This window comes from Macaca thibetana, chromosome 18 (genome assembly GCF_024542745.1).
Source record: "Macaca thibetana thibetana isolate TM-01 chromosome 18, ASM2454274v1, whole genome shotgun sequence".
NCBI classification, from domain to species: Eukaryota; Metazoa; Chordata; class Mammalia; order Primates; family Cercopithecidae; genus Macaca; species Macaca thibetana.
Genome location: NC_065595.1, coordinates 14,360,625 through 14,369,617, shown reverse-complemented (window position 1 = coordinate 14,369,617; position 8,993 = coordinate 14,360,625).

Here is an 8,993-nt window from a genome sequence, read left to right as displayed (position 1 = left end):
AGTATAAGTAAATAACATGTAATAATAAATGCTAATAGAGATTCAGATTATTAATTGTACATCTTTTTACTACATTAATTGCAATAAAAACAATAAATATAATAAATATAGAACAAAATCATTTAATGCATAAGGACATAAGAAAATTACCTCAACTACAAATCTAAATCAGGAAGCACAATGCTAAATACTATATGATCTGGAATAAAATGAGACCGCATGAGAAATAATAAAGATTACCCCCAATTTTACAGAAAATAAAGATTATTCTAAAAAATAAATGCTAGCTACATGAAAGGAAAAATCAATCAAACTTTCATTGAAGCAATAAAGTTTAAGATTATGAGGAGGTCACGCTAAAGCTGTTTTTTTTTCTTCTACAGAGATTTGCTTAGACTTTACAAAACTTCAAGGTGTTAACATTGAAAATAAAAATATTGTACAAGATTGAATAGTTGAGTACTTCCATAATACTGCTTGAGCAGCAGCTAGGAATAGTAGGAAATACTAGATCCAACACAAAAACCTTTGACCTAATGGACTATTATATACATATAATATATATAATATAATATATAAAATGTATAAAATATAACATATATTTTATATGATATGCAAAATATAATGTATAACAAAATATAATATATAATACATTAAAATATATAATGTTGTATGCATATATTTTTGAAATATTGAAAGTAATGGCAAAAGCCACAATTACTTTTGCACTAACCTAATATATATAAAATACAATTAAATATATATAGTTATACCATATATATAAAATAACACAATTATATATATGTAACTTTTTTCTCATTTTGAGGTGTAATTGACAAACAAATCGTATACATGTAAAGTATACAACATGATGATTTGATATATATGTACATTGTGAAATGATTACCACAGTAAAGTTAGTTAACATATTTATATCCTCATATGGTAAACTTTTATGTGTGAGAATGCTTAAGATGTGTGCTACAGCTAACTTCAAATATGTAATTCAGTATTATTAACTATAATCATGATGCTGTACATTAGATCTTTGGAACTTATTCATTGTATAACAGAAAGTTTGTACCCTTTGACTAGCATCTCCTAATAACCTCCACCATCATTCCCTGGAAATCGCTATTCTATTCCTTGTTTCTGTGAGTTTCACTTTCTTTTGTTTAGATTCCACATATGAGTGATACCCTACAATATTTGTCTTTGCCTGGTTTTTTTACTTTGCATAATGTTGTGCGGGTTCATCCATGCTGTCCCAAATGATAGAATTTCCTTCTTTTTGAAGGCTGAATAGCATTACATTTTACATAAATAAATCAGTTTGTATCCTCACCAACAGTGTACAAGCTTGGTGACACTTATCTTTTTTGACATTTTTATAATAGCCATCCTAACCGGTATGAGGTAATATCTTATTTTGGGTTTTAGTTGCATTTATCCTTTATTTTGTTAATGTGATGTATCACATTTATCAATTTGCATGTATTAAAACATCTTACATCACAGGAATGAATCCCACTTGATCATGGTGCATAATCTTTCTAATGCACTATTTCATTCAGTTTGCTAATATTTTGTTGAGAATTCTTGCATCTATGTTCATAAAGGATATTGGCATGCAATTATTTGTAGTCTCTCTGTTTGTCTTTGGTAACCATGCCTCCTAAAATTAGTTTGTTCCCTTCTTTCAAATTTTTGTAAAAGTTTGAGAAGGACAGACATAAATGCTCATTGGAATAACTGGTGAAGTAATCTGGATCTCGACTTCTTGTGTTTAGGGGTTCTGATTACTGACCAAATCTCCTTATATATTATTGGCCTGTTCAGATTTTATCTTTCCTCATGATTTATTCATGGTAGGTTGTGTGTTTCTAGAAATTTGTAAATTTCTTCACCTTATTTAGTGACATATAATTTTCATAAGTCTTATGATTCTTTGTATTTCTACTGTATCAATTGTAATCACTCTTGTTTCATTTTTTATTTTCTTTTTTCTCTTATTTTTAGTCTAAAGTTTTATTAATTTTATCTTTTCAAAACTGGGTGCTTAGTTTCATTAATATTTTCTGTTGTTTTACTAGTGTCTAATTTATTTTTACTCTCATCTTTGTTATTTCCTTATGCTAATTTTGGATATAGTTTGTTTTTCTTTTTCTAGTTCCTTAAGGTTTGATGTTTAGTAGGTTGTTTATTTTAGCTCCACTTCTCTCTTTAGTGTACAAATTAATCACTATAAATTTCTCTTCTAGAACTGCTTCTACTGTACTTTGTAAGTTTTGGTATGTGTTCTTTTATTTCCATGTATCTCAAGATATTTCTATATTTCCTTCTTGATTTTTTGGCTCATTGATTGTTTAAAACTATGTTGTTTAATTTTCACATATTTGTGAATTTTCCAGCTTTCCTACTGTTACTGATTTCTACTCTCACACCACTGTACTGAAAATAAATACTTTCTATAATCTCAATCTTACTAAATTTGTTCAGACTTGTTTTGTGAACTTACATATAATCCATCCTGAAGAATTTTCTGCGTGTGCTTATAAAGAATGTGTATTCTGCTATGGTTTGATAAAATCAACACTTTCCACACTTTCCTGACTTGCAACATTTCTGCTGAGAAACTGATAGCCTTATGATGTTCCTTTGTGTGGATGACTTTGTTTACTCTTGTTGCTTTCAAAATTCTTTTTTTGGCTTTGATTTTCAAAGTTTTAGAATATTATTCAGCCATAAAAAATGAAATCCTGTTATTTGCAAACACATAAATGGAACTGGAGAATGTTAAGTTAGGTGAGATAAGCCAGGTACATAGAGACAAATATTGGATGTCCTCTCTCACACATTGCAGCTAAAAAAAAAAAAAAAGAACTTGTGAAGATAGAGAATAGAATGATGGTTAACAGAGGCTAGGAAGGGTAGTAGCAAAGTGGGAACAAAGAGAGAATGGTACAAAATACAGTTAGATAGAAGGAATAAGACCTAATGTTGTTTAATAAAATAGGATGACTATAGTTAACAATGATTTATTGTATATTTCAAAATAACTAAAGAGTGGAATTGTAATGTTCCTAACACAAAGAAATGATAAAGGTTTGCTATGGTGGATTTCCCAGTTTCACTAATTTGAACATTACACATACTATGCATGTTTCAAAATATCACATGTACTCCTTAAATATGTATGACTATTAGGCTGGTACAAAAATTTTCATGATTTTTGTCATTAAAAGTAATATCAAAAATTAATATTACTTTTGCATCAACCTAATATTGTGTATCCATAATAATTTTAAAAATAAAAAACGTGTTTTATTATAATAAATGTGCTTCAATGAAGTCAAAACTTTGGGTTAAATCTGTATAAGGTTCTGTGAGTTTCATTTAACTTGTTGTTCATATCCCTCCCCAGATTTGGAGAGTTTTTATTCATTATTTCTTTAAATAAGCTTTCTGCCACTTTTCATCTCTCTTCTCCTCTTGGAATTTCCATAATACGAATATCATTTCACTTGATGATGTCCCATGATTTACACTGGCTTTCTTCTCTATTTTAAATTATTTTTCTCCTCTGACTGAATAATTTGAAATTACCTGTCTTCAAGTTCACAGATTCTTTCTTTGGCTTAATTCTGCTTGATGCTTTACATTACATTTTTTCATTTCATTTATTGTATTCTTCGGGTCCAGAATTTACATATGGTTCTCTTTTTATAATTTCTACATTTTTTTGAACTTCTCATGTTGCTTTTGTACTGTTTTCCTGATATTGTTGATTTCTCTATTTGTGTACTCTATTAGATTCCCAAACTACCTTAAAACAATTATTTTGAAATTTTTGTTTGGAAACTCACATATCTCTATTTTGGGGTTGATTACTAGAAAATTATTGAATTCCTTTGTTGATACCATGTTTCTTTTACTTTTTATGTTTCTAGTAGTCTTCCACTGATGCCTGCACATTTGAAGCTGAAGAAACAGTCACCTCTTTTAGACTTAAGGACAATTTTGGTGGATAAAGGCCTTTAACTTCAGGTGGGATGAAGGATGAAATGTGACACTTATCCCAACAAGATGAAATGTGACACTTACAGCTCTGGGGATGGCCTGACAGTGTAGTCTCCATGCATCTCTGTTACCTGAGATCAGCATTAGAGAAGATAGTAGAAGTCCTCAAAAGTCAAGACATCGAGTGTTCACAGTACCGGCAAAGGCTCTAGAGATCTTTGCTGGCAAAGGCTCCTAGGGTCCTCCTGATTTCTTCATCTCCTATTGGGGATATTATCACTCTTGGTGACAGGTTCAGATCGTGGGCACCTTTGCAGTGGCAGCAGCACTACTGTTTGATGCATGAGTGCTTGTGGAACGACCACGGATATGGGATTTGGGGCATGGAGTTCATGGAAGGACAGTATTTCTGGGATCTAGAATTCTGGCTAGCTCATGGTAGCCCTGTTTCTGGTGGCTGAGACATAAGTAAGCATTTTTGTCAGCTACATAGCCAAGTGTGGAATACAGCCTTGTGTAGATCACCTGCAGATCCAGGGTCTGGAGCTGAACATACACGATGCAGCTGTGGTCTTGGTATCTGGAGCATAGCAATGGTTGTAGGAAGTTGGCAGCCATGCTCCCAATGTGGTGGAACAGCAGATCCTTCTAGGAGTGGTGGTGGTTGTGCAGCAGTGTCTCTTCCTCCCGGGTGTTCAGTGGTGAAGGTTGCTGATGCCTCTGCAGAGCAGGCCCCTGGGGTTGGTGCTGATGCACACTACAGCTTCCACTGCAGTGAATGCTGTAGGCAAACACTGTTGTCATGGGAAATTTTGAGGTCCTTAACAGCAAAGGCTGATAAGACTCCCAACAGAAGATCATTGGGGAACACAATGGTAGCTGCCTCATGGCTGAACCAGATAACCCCTACCTTTTTCCTTTGTTCCGAGCCATTTTTCCATGTGTCTCTGCCAAGCAAATATCTCCAGAAGAATCCTGTGTAGTTATTCTTCCCTTTAGTTTTCCTCAATTTTCTTTCTATAGGTTCTTTTTTTTTTTTTTCTTTCTATAGGTTCTTAATTGGACTGTTGAGCCATCCCATGGTTACTTTTGTTAATGGATGGCTGTATAATTGGTTTTTCATTGGGGCATGCAAGTTATTTCCTATCCCACCATCTTGATGATTTCCTTGATGAAACTCATTTCCTTTTTAAAAGCACTTACAATATCCTTCTATTTTTAGGAGAGGATATTTAAGACAATAAGTCAAAGATATAGCCAATATTGTCCCATTTCACAACCCTTTGGTGGCCAGTCCACATTCTATTTTTCAGTAATTACACAGGGTCTATACAAATGGCTCCCCTAAATGAAAGTTTTGGTTCTGATAGCCCACTACCACCACCATTCTCCATATGCAAGCATCAATATACTCTCATGTTCCCTTTTGTACAGTGCTAAGCAAAGTATCATCAAGGAATGCCAGAAAGTCACCCGTCTAACAGATTATTACCCTAAGCCCAACTTATAAAGAAAGTCTTGAACCAATATTAAGAGTTGTCATCTCTTTTAAAATAGTTAATAATTAAAAATAACCATGGAAACTAAGCATAGAAAATATTTTTAGAAGGAGATACAGAATATAAGCAAAAACAGTATTTCAAATAAATAACAAAATAATTTATCTTACAATAACATATTAAAAAGGTGATAGTTGAAGTAACAGTCACAAGCTACCAATAGTTGCTCCAGAAGAAGTAGAAATCTAAATAGCCTTACATCCATGGAGTTAATTGACATTGTTAATAAAATTCTACCCACAATAGAAATCCAGGTTCAGATTACTTTCACTGTGAGTTCTCTCCAATATTTAAAGAAGAGATAATACTAACCTTACAAAAATAAAGCATGATTCAGTTCATTTTATAAGGCTGTGGATTAGTCCATTTTCATGCTGCTGATAAAGTCATACCTAAGACTGGGCAATTTACAAAAGAAAGAGGCTTATTGGACTTGCAGTTCCACATGGCTAGGAAGGCCTCACAATCATGGCAGAAGGCAAGGAGGAACAAGTCACATCTTATGTGGATAACAACAGGCTAAAAAGAGCTTGTGCTGGGCAATTCCTGTTTTTAAAACCATCCGCTCTTATGAAACCCACCCACAATCATGAGAACAGCACGGGAAAGACCCATCCTCACGATTCAGTCACCTCCCACCGGGTCCCTTCCATAACACATGGGAATTATGGAAGCTACAAGATGAGATTTGGGTGGGGACACAGAATCAAACCAGGTCAGCCACTAGAGCCCTGATACCAAACCAGATGAGAAAATTACAAGAAAAGACAATTTCATACTAATCTAGCCCATGAACATAAATAGAAAATTTGTCAACAAAACATTAGGAAATCAAATTTTAAAATCTGTGTTAAAGATCATATACTGTAATAAAGTTTACTTGTGGGTTTACTCCTGGAATAAAAAGATTGATTTAACACATGATAATCAATGAATATAATTAGCATAGCAGATATAAAAGAGCAAAATGACATAATTATTATAATATCTGCAGCAAACATAGCTCAAAAAAGACAGTATGCATTTATGATTTAAAAAATCTCAGCAACCTAGAAGTTGAAGAAACTTCCTCCAATAATTAGTATCGAGAAAAAAACCAAATTAGTATGTAAAAAAATTAGTATCTAAAAAAATAATAGCACACTTAGTAGTAAAATATTTAATGCTTTTCTGCTCACATCTGGAATAAGACAAATATGCCTCTCACCACTTCTATTAAACATATTACTGGAAATCTCAGCAAGCATCAAAACCAAAAAAAAAACAAAAAACAAGAAAAACTCACAGCATAATGAGTAGACCTGAACATTTCACTATGTGTAAATTTTGTCTCAATTGAAAATAAAAAGATGGGATTGAATATAGAGCAGAAAAACCTCAGAAAAAAATAAAAAATAATAAAGAAGTGGAACATTACAGTAAATAGGAGACAATTTAAAAAACCCAGCATAATCCACAATTTAAAACATGGTGAAGAGATTTTAAGAAATCAATGTCCAGTTAAAAAAAAACAAGGATAATTTAAATTTTATTATTAAAAGGCACACAAATATCTCCATGACTTTAATGTTTTGGTTTTCAGATCCCAAAATTTATACTCTGTGCCTGCTTTATTTCACTTAGTATAGTGGCCACCAGTTGCATCCATGTTGTTGCAAATGACAGGATCTCATCTCATTCTTTTTTCTAGCTTAATAGTACTCTATTTTGTATAAGTACCACATTTCCTTTATCCATTCATCAGCACAAAAACACTCATATCCTCACTTCTGTTTATTGATATGTTCCATTGCCCAAGAAAAATTGGCTATCATAACCAACACCATGTTCCTGTGTTTAAAGACTGTACGAAGAAGTGCTGTGTGGTCTCATAGGCAGAAAAGGTGAAAGAATGACAAGGGAAAAATCTATGCTGTTACATTTTTCTATTGCAAACCATAAAGCCGGAAAAATAATATAAAGAGTGAGTGATTCAAACATTTATATAAAGCAAATTACCCTTTAGATAAAAAGGCAAAACTACATATTCTCAAGCAAGTAAGCAACAGGCTTCTTACCAAAAATACTGTAACAAAAATCCAGCGAAACTATATTACTCAAACTTTCTTATTTTTGACTCTATCAATAGACACAGCCCTCTCAAAAGAATCTATTCTAGGTTAGATTTTTTAAATCAATACTTTCAGTAGACTATCCTATGTGCAGCAGCTCTTCCTCCATCCTGACATAAAGAAACAGCATCACTCATAATACCTTGACAATATCCATTACATTAACAAATACAATTTATATGATCACTTTTTATCATTTGTGTAAAATTATGTTTGTATTATCCATTGTAATTGTTTTTAATAGGAAATATCTGGTATACAATTCATACGTGTCCTGCTTTTTAGTAAGCAATGGACTTGATGATGGTTTACAATATTAAAGTTGTTACTGTGAAGATATAAAAGCAGCAACCAGAATTAGTTCAGAGGATAAAAAAGAAAATAAGGAAAAACTTCCTATTGATAAATTGAGTTTAGTGGTTAGTGTATTTTGTTTTAGATATTTACAGCCATTTCAAGAGCTTCGGTAGATCTAATACATAATTTAACTCAACCTTATCATCTAACACCAAACATAAATACCATTCACAATAGCATCTAAAAATATCAGGTACTTATATATTGAAAAATTAGTGAGCCCTTTACAATGAGAACTTTAAAAATCACTGAAAGTAAAGATAGCCTAAATATATGAAAAGATGTCCTGTTAAGATATAACATTGTTACATTTTTAGTACATGAATTTTCCAAAACTTGATCTATAGATTCAACACAGGCTATATTGAAGCAACTTCCAGTTATTATGATATTTAGCACTAACCCTGTATGGCTTATTGTCCCCACTCTGTCATTCAAAACCTATTCAGAGGAGTATGTCCCATGATCTCCCAGGTTTCCCTTACACAGATAATTCTCCCATTATTCTGGGTAACTTTAATCTCCACAAAAGTAAATTCTCTTAACACACAGTAATGATTCCTTGGCAGGCATTCACATTATCCTTCCAGCAAATCACTCCCATAATCAAATCAAAAAACATATTGTCTGACATTGTTTCCTCCTTGATATCGTGAAAAGAATATGTGAGGGTGTGTGTGTTTGTGTGTGTGCGTGTGTGTGTGTGTCTGCAAGTGCATGTATAAAATTGAATCATGTTTGAATACAGAGAAATTGTACAATTCAGATGGGTATAAAAATAATTATTTAAATATTGGAACCCAGGGATAACTACATCCAAAATAGGTAGGTGAGTGATGGAAGGTTAGCTAAATGATGAATGATAGATAGATGGGTATGATCTGATAAGATTTTTAACTTCTTGTCTTAGTGTCCTTATACAACCACCTCCCCTGAATGTACTATC